The sequence below is a fragment of the Dreissena polymorpha genome, chromosome 15, assembly GCF_020536995.1.
Source record: "Dreissena polymorpha isolate Duluth1 chromosome 15, UMN_Dpol_1.0, whole genome shotgun sequence".
In the NCBI taxonomy this organism is placed as follows: Eukaryota; Metazoa; Mollusca; class Bivalvia; order Myida; family Dreissenidae; genus Dreissena; species Dreissena polymorpha.
In genome coordinates this window covers 32,677,284-32,686,095 of record NC_068369.1, presented here as the reverse complement: position 1 = coordinate 32,686,095, position 8,812 = coordinate 32,677,284, and positions in this window count along the sequence as shown.

Genomic DNA, 8,812 nt, shown 5'->3' with positions numbered 1-8,812 from the left:
ACCCTCAAGTAACAAATATGAAAGTCCGCGAACCCTATAATTAATGTTCGTGTTATGATTTCGACGCCGTAATTATACGCTCATAAAGTAGACTTCAAGACCGTATTGTTGAAATATTGGTTTTAAGATACCGGATCTGCGAAATAATCGTTTAACTGCATTTTCGACAAAAGTAGTATAACAAATAGCGAGATTTAATAATAGAAATGCAATTATAAAATCAAATATGCATTCATCGTTTTAATTGAAATCAAAAGCGATGATAACTGTTTGCCCGATAATAAACCACCGAGCGCAGCAAACTCGTTCAATAAAGGAACGTGCTTCCCTTTTTCTGAGAAATTGAAGAGAACTTTCACTAATAATACAGCAACACGGATAAAACATCGTAGCTAAAACAATCTAGTTTTTAGTTCAAACATTATTATTTGTGTTCTATTATAATTACTACTACGTATTTGAAACGATATCGAATCCTTTTCCTTGGACTAGAACCAGTATGTCTATGGGGGAGATCTAAAGATCAGTGGGGATCGAAGCCGTGACTCCCCAGTCGCTTGACGAATACCGTATTCACTACGCCACGGAAACCTTAAAACACAAAACGAATAAATTAAGACTCGTGCAATCACTCACACACTCTCGTGAACGCTAACACACGCACTCATCCACACATCCCCCATTTAAAACTACCTAAGTTTCAAGTACGAAATTAGTTTTTAATTCAAACCATTGTGATAGACTGATAATTAAATTGTATACTGTTACTCTCGTTGGTAAATTTGTTAGCTAATATTTAACGCTGGACGTATGATTTTTCAGATGACCCTGATGTTAGCATGCTATTTCCGGTCGCACACGCGCAGTTGTTCGTTTCCGTGTCACTGCTGTTTCAGTTGCTACACGTCGATGCAATCCGGACCATTACAGAAGAAATTAAGTTTAACGGTAATCGTAGCAAGGTAAAACCTTTGTTCAAGGGAACATTCTTAATTACTGTAACCAACAATTCATTGTCCGTAGCCTCCCTTCTACGTTGACCTAGTGAATTAATATCCACGCAGAATTGTCGTTCAATGTTTTGACATACAATCTCTGCCATCACAAGAAAAGCCTTCAAATCTGGACCATCCGCTTTCTTTCAAATAAAAGAGGATATGTGTGGGATTTGGTGGAATATCGATTTCAATACACGAGTATCATATACATTTTTGTTAATGATCACAATTGAATAAAAATCGATATTCCAACGAATCCAACAAATTTACAATTTACTTTTATTGTATGCTTACAAATGATTATTTAAGGTTTTTAAACTGGAAAATTACTCTAAAATAATGACGTCATGGACATAACAAAAAAACTTCATTTCACAGTAAAACTGAAAATGTTCGATAATTTTCACCTTTTTAATTCACTAAACTTCCTTCTGTCTGATATTGCAATAAACATGTGTAGCAATCAACTATAATAAATGCTTTTCGAATGCAACCAGGAACATACAACCAAAAAACAACTTTAAGGGATTTTTCACGCTTGGTAAATTGACAAAATTGAAAAAAGTTGTTTCAGATTCGTAAGTTTTCGTTTTAGTTATGATATTTGTGAGGAACAGTAATACTGAACATTAACCATGCTCTAATATAGCCATTATATGCACCTTTTGACGATTTTAAAACCTAAAATATAAAGCGTTTGCAACGCGAAACGATTGAATAATTTGGAGAGTTCTGTTTTTGTCGTTAAATTTTGTGAAATTACGAAGATTGCTTATAATGTATCAATACGTCAAGATGTGTACTCGGCGGAATAGCTCAGTAGGCTAAAGCGTTTTTACTTCAGGACTCTGGCAGGACTCCAGGGGTCACTGTTCGAAACCTGCTCCAGGCAATGTTCTTTGCCTCTTTTTAATTTTTTTCTTGATTTTTACTGGAGCTTTTACGATCCAATGTTTACATTTATCCATATAAAGCATTTAATGATACGTTAAAAAAAATGCCAAAATCTGTGAAAAGGCCCCTTTAAAAGGTGTTCTGCGTAAATCGCGTCTTCAGAAAAATGGCAGAAATCATGCGAAATGTAAGTGAATTTATTAGCATGAGTTATGTATAGCATCTCCCCAAAGGAATAATTATCTTTGATGCAAAATCTTGGCTCAATTGTTTGTTGACACCTCTCAATAATTTAAGACGGTGGTTGGACTCACAAGGAGTAATACGACCCACTAGAACAGCCGTTACAAATCTTGCCGAAATAAATTGCACAGGGATTGACTTCTTGAAAACTGTGAGATATTTATAATATCGTACTTTAAGGTAAAGTACGCATTATACAACAACGACTACTACCGCTGATGCTGATGGCCCTGATAATGCTTAAACGAGCCTTGTTCTGGGACCTATGGGCTTAATGCATGACATGCATTAAGTGTCGTCCCAAATAAGCCTAGAGTTCGGAACATGCTAATCAGGGACGACGCTTTGCGTATAGACTGGATTTTCGTTAAGAAGACACATTTAAATAAAAATTAAATAATGGCGGGCAGTGCCATCTCTTCTTATCCTGTACGGACTGCACAGGCCTATTTGGGATGACAATCAACGCCCGTGCATTAAGCCCGGGTTTCCCAGATCAAGCCTCATAAGGCTGCTGCAACTAAAATGCTGTTCCAAGCAAAATTTTAACAACAACAGCAACAACAACAACACAATATAAAAAAAACTTTTGCTATTGCTGAATACAAAGCCTCTACATGTGCATTCAATGCGTGCTCTACTAATGGCAACTATCCCGAAGCAATACAAATGCATCTCGCGTACAGACATAGCATTCTAATATTAAATGTATGTACGCATTGTTAACAATCGAGTTTAACTGATTGTCGCCTTCGTTGTCTTAGGAACAACCCCTTCAACATTTGCAGATTCACATCAATCTACGAAACTCTCAAAATCAAATCTAATTAAAAACCTCTCTGTTTTTTCCTCGTCAGTTTAGAGATATATTTTTTGCGGGTCACAATCTTTTAACAGGCAGAGTGAAAATTTACTGAGATGAAATCCAATTACGCTGCAAATTAATTCTACAGGGAATTTCAAAGATCTCTAATTGACTTTAAATGGTTGATTTCATCAAATGTTCCAAACCAGCTGACATATTAATCACCTTTATTGTAACAAATACAAACGAAACGACACCCTTCTAGCGAAAAAGGTCAAGTGTGTGTAATTTTGAATGGTTGATAAAGGGTATACAATTCTGAATTATCGGAAAGGTTCTTTTCTATTTGAATACATATGAATATGTACACTATAAGTTACCAATAACAGCATGAACACAATCTACAACAAAACACCAACAACATAGCTGGGTTTTTTTTAATTCTAATGGACATAATAAACTTCAGTAGACTTGGTTCTCTTTATGTATTAAAATATATGTATGAAAATGTATGTTGAAAATATCAATGCATTTGTGCGATGGCACTTTACCTTTTATTAATCGGCGTAGAAATGAGAGTTGAGTCATTGCATTTTCTGATCTAAGTTGTTTTGTCTGGTCGGATCGTGTAAAATATACAGTTTTCCAAACAAGAACAGCAAATGATGCCATGCAATTTACCTTATTGATACTTATTTACGTCACTGTAACTGTCATCAGTATACATCACTAATTGCGCCACTAATTAACGATCGATGGCCTCATAATTCCGTTTTAATTGGTTGTTGACCATAATGGCCCAAAAAAGAAATACTTAAGTATGGCTTATTATCTGCAGCCATTTAAAGTGCTCTCATTTTTAATTGGACAAACACACATTTTGTGATGTATGATGATGATGTACTATGTACAAATCAAATAAAATATCTGTTCTGTTCTGTTCTAATGCAGTATCCGATGTCTAATGCAATTTCCGATGTCTAATGCAATCTCCGATGTCTAATGCAGTATCCGATTTATAATGCAGTATCAGATATATAATGCAATTTCCGATGTAAAATGCATTATCCGATGTCTACTGAAATATCCGATGTCTTATGAGTGATGTATAAAAAGGGCTAAAATAAGCAATTGCGTTACACTTAACTGATACTCGGCTCTGAAACGATGTTTTACTATTTATTAATGCCGCGCGTATGCTATTTAAGGACAGACAATTTGCTCTATTAAGTATTATTATCGAAAGCATATTCAATTTGTGGGAATAGTATATAAATAACTCTCGTTTTATTTGAGAATAGACACTCTCTTCGGTACTGTCTTATATGCATGGACATTTGAAAGAAAGTTCAATTATCAGCAGCCATTTAAAGTGCTCTTTTGTCAGTAAAATGTTTAGTGCAGTTATGATTGTGACCTTTGAATAGTTATCGTACCTCACTGACAGCAGATTTGCACAAAATATTAACGTGTATGACTTGTGAAAGTTGGACACATGTAACAAACATACTCATGGTCTTTATTGATGATTCAGTGCACTTTGTTGTTGCCGGTTTGAAGTTTATAACGTTTTGACACTGCATTATGTCAGGACCCGAACGGTGTCCCGCAACTACGACCTAGTAACCTTTATAGACTCTCGAACATTGAGACGAATAGTGAATTGAAGTTTGCCGTTTTGAACTTTCTATTGCTGTTTCTCTTTCTATCTGCTACCTGTCTGCCTGCCTGCCTGCCTGCCTTCCTGCCTGCCTGCCTGCCTGTCTGCCTGTCTGCCTGTCTGCCTGTCTGCCTGTCTGCCTGCCTGTCTGTCTGCCTGCCTGCCTGTATGCCTGCCTGCCTGCCTGCCTGCCTGTCTGCCTGCCTGCCTGCCTGCCTGCGTTCCTGCCTGCCTGCCTGCCTGCCTGCCTGCCTGCCTGCCTGCCTGCCTGCCTGTCTGCTGTCTGTCTGTCTGTCTGTTCTGTCTGTCTGTCTGTCTGTCTGTCTGTCTGTCTGTCTGTCTGTCTGTCTGTCTGTCTGTCTGTCTGTCTGTCTGTCTGTCTGGTGTCTGTCTGTCTGTCTGTCTGTCTGTCTGTCTGTCTGTCTGTCTGTCTGTCTGTCTGTCTGTCTGTCTGTCTGTCCGATGTCTTTCTCTCTCAGTTACATTTTAGTATATTTTACTGAGACCTTTATTTGTGAAATATTGTTGATATTTTAGGAAGCCTTCCCTCGATTATAATTTACATAACAAAGCCAAATCGGAATAATCATATCCTTTTTATGGTTTAACAATATGCGTTCCTGTTTAATAACAAGCATATAAAGCGGCGCAAAATATTATACGTTCGTACCAAGATTTTCTTAATCGTTTGTCAATGAAATTAATATGTTTGCCAAATAAAGTGTTTTATTGCTAATAATTTACTTTACTCTGTGGTTTATATCTACATAGAAATGTCTGCAAAATTAAAGGGTTACTTAATACATATATGACATACAAATATAAAGACGCTCTGACATAAGATTAGTGGGGAAACATGGCTTAGTGCATGCGCATATAGTGTTGACCCAGATTAGCACGTGCATTCTAGAACTTTCCGCTTTTTATGGTATTTTTCGTGTAAAGGAAATATATTCTAAGCAAAATTCCAGTTTAGGCGGAAAGAGTCGACCCTGATAAGCCTGTGCACGTGGTTATCTGGGGCGACTCTATAAGCGCTTGCATTAAACCCCGTTTTTACAGAGAAAACCAATGCTCAAATATAAAGACGCTCTGGTGTAAAAATGAAAAAAATATACTTTAGCCCCTCAAAGCCCATACTCAGTTGAATATTATGTAAATAAGAATGTCTAATTTGAAACAAATCTACACTTTTTAATTGAATATTATGGAACTACTCAACTTAATAATCAATGTAGCTGACATACGTACCTTGTTATTTGTGCATTTGTATAATGTCCCCTTACTGCTTGTAGAACAAACGATGTAATTCTTGTTTGCACAACGTAACATTATAAGCTTCTTTCCCGTATCAAATAATGTCTTCATTGACGGAAAAACATCCCAAAATATCTTCAATAATGTGCGAACGGCGGTAGAAATCATTGCAGCCTGGGCCACTACATAATAGTTATGCTAATTCTCAAATAAACAGTCTATGCCGGATGTTGACAGATCAGCGACACATGGTTTTTGTACGCGACAAATCAATCAAAGCGATTGTGAATTAACATTGTCTTTACAAATTGGCGGAAAGAAAACGCAAACAACACTGAATTTTGCACCTTTAAGTCTGCATGTTTCAAAGATGCTAGAACATATTGTTATCAAATTCGACATTAATGTCAATGTATAAGATTATGCTGTAAAGAGCCGATTGGTTGAAACATAGTCGATATTGTTAAATTAATTTTTGTAAAACATAACAGATTTTTCACCAGTTAATATCTGATAAAAAGTATATATTACATATATTTGTAAGTGAAACGTAGCAGAAAATGCTCAAGTTAATACATGAAATGTAGCAGATATTGCACATGCTAATTTCTGAAACTAAGTATTTATTGCACATGTTAATATAAGGAACACAGCAGATATTGTCGTTGAAAAATGGAGTAGATATTGCGCAAGTTAATACGTGAAACATAGCAGATATTGCTCAAATAAATACGTGACACATAGCAGACATTGCTCAAGTAAATAAGTGAAATGTTAAAGATATTGCACACGTTAAACGTGAAACGTAGCATATAATACGCAAGTTAATATAAGACACACATCAGATATTGCACAAGTAAATATGTGTTATCGAGTTATCACGTGCCACAGTGCATATCTTGTGCAAAGTAATATGTGCAACGTAGAAGATAGTGCACACGTTAATACGTGAAACATAGCAGATATTGCACAAGTTACAATGTAGAGCTCTAGACAGCGAAATCAATTATTCCGGTAATATCTCAGCTCTGAAATACAAACCTTAATGCGCTAAAACCCGTCACATCAAATCCTACTAGTTTTTTTTTATCTGAACATACGAAAGCTATTTATATTTGGTTCGTAACGTAATTTGCATGATTTAATTTGGTATTCTTACTTGTTTGTTCCCTTTTTGAGCCAGCATTAAGGATTCAAGCTTAGTACAATATGTTATTTTTTAAATGAAAATCGTAAATGCTACATATGACATTGTCTATGTACAGAATGTAAAATCATAGAACATATTATTCTCGAAATCGTTGATTTGTATTTGTACACATTATGAATTGCACAGATTAAAAAGGTATTCCCTGGTAATTCTTAGTTATAAGTAGTAATCCTGTCTGCCGTTTATTGGTTCAGTCCATTGACGTTATTGACATGTGATTTGACACAACCAATGAATGCACTTACAAAGAACTGTTTGATGTACCATATGGATCTGTTACTTTTAAATATTCCAGATAATTGTTCATTACAATTTCCATGAAATATTTGTATTGTTTTCGAGTATTTTTATCTTATACTTTAAGACGATTGGTGTTTACTCGGCTGTTTATAATTGAGTCGCGCTTATTGAAAAAGGGGTTAAATGCATGTGCGTAAAGTGTCGTACCAGATTAGCATGAGCAGTCCGCACAGGCTAATCAGGGACGACACTTTCCGCTTTTATGATATTTTCTGTTTAAAAAAGACTCTTCTAAGCAAAAATCCAGTTTAGGAGGAACGTGTCGTCCCTGATTCATCTGGGACCACACTTCAGACATATGCATTAAACCCCCTTTTCACAGAACACGGCTCAATAACACGTTTGAAACCATATGTTGGGCTCGTTGCAACGAGGAAGTGGTTTACGACTTGGAAACGATTGCGTCCAATAGTATAACAACATGTTTAACAGGTTTAATTTCGATTCCCGCATTCTAAACTATTTTTATTGCAGAATAAAGCAAATGGTATTTGTTAAGCTTAAAAATACCAAAACATTTAACGATTTTAATGCATTTTTGTAATGACCAGATATTTTGGATTTATATTTTTGGTTACGAAAAATTGGAAAAAAATCTTTTAACTGACTTGAATTGCGGCGAATGACAATACGATTTGGCAAAGCACTGTAGCGATTGAACATCGTAAATGTTTAAATTTTCGTTTTACAATGGTGAAGTAAACCTTAGATTGTTTAGAGATAAACAAATCAATACGTTTTGTGAAAGGCATTTTTTAAGTTAGCTTGTGGAAGTTAATCTTTACTTTACAGCTAGGCTTTACACATATTTAATATCGAAATTGTAAACAAACCAACACACAATCAATATAATATACACTTGATAACAAACAACGAAAGCTGATAACGTCGAACTTTCATTTTCCCAAGCAACGATGGTTCTTGCAATGTGTTTCTTTTTAATGCATTCGGTTGTTATTTAGTGGGGAAAAGTTGGTTTAAGCATTTAATCGACATGACTCACGTGTAAACATTTTGCATAAAATAAATAGCGTATTTTTCTGCTGATGTTATGTGTTCATTATATACTACAATATTACTATATGACAAACTACTACACTAAACTACTACTACGACTACTATTACTACTACTTCTACTGCAGTTCAATTTTTGAACTATGCTATGAGTGAAGCAAGTGTAACTAAATGTAAGCTATGAGCGCTAAAGCTCAGTATGCGAATAAGGCATGCATTCGTGTGAGTTAAGTAAATCATTTCAGGTCAACGATCCATCTGAGTTGACAGCAATAAATTAATCCTATTTACCCACGCAATGTCCAGTCTAAGGTGGCAATTCGTGTATTGTCGCTGGCGGTACACCGTGAACTGATGTGAAATTGTGAACCGCTTCAATACGATTGTAGGCTACAGCTGATGGGGCGCATTCTAAAAAGTGATATATGTAT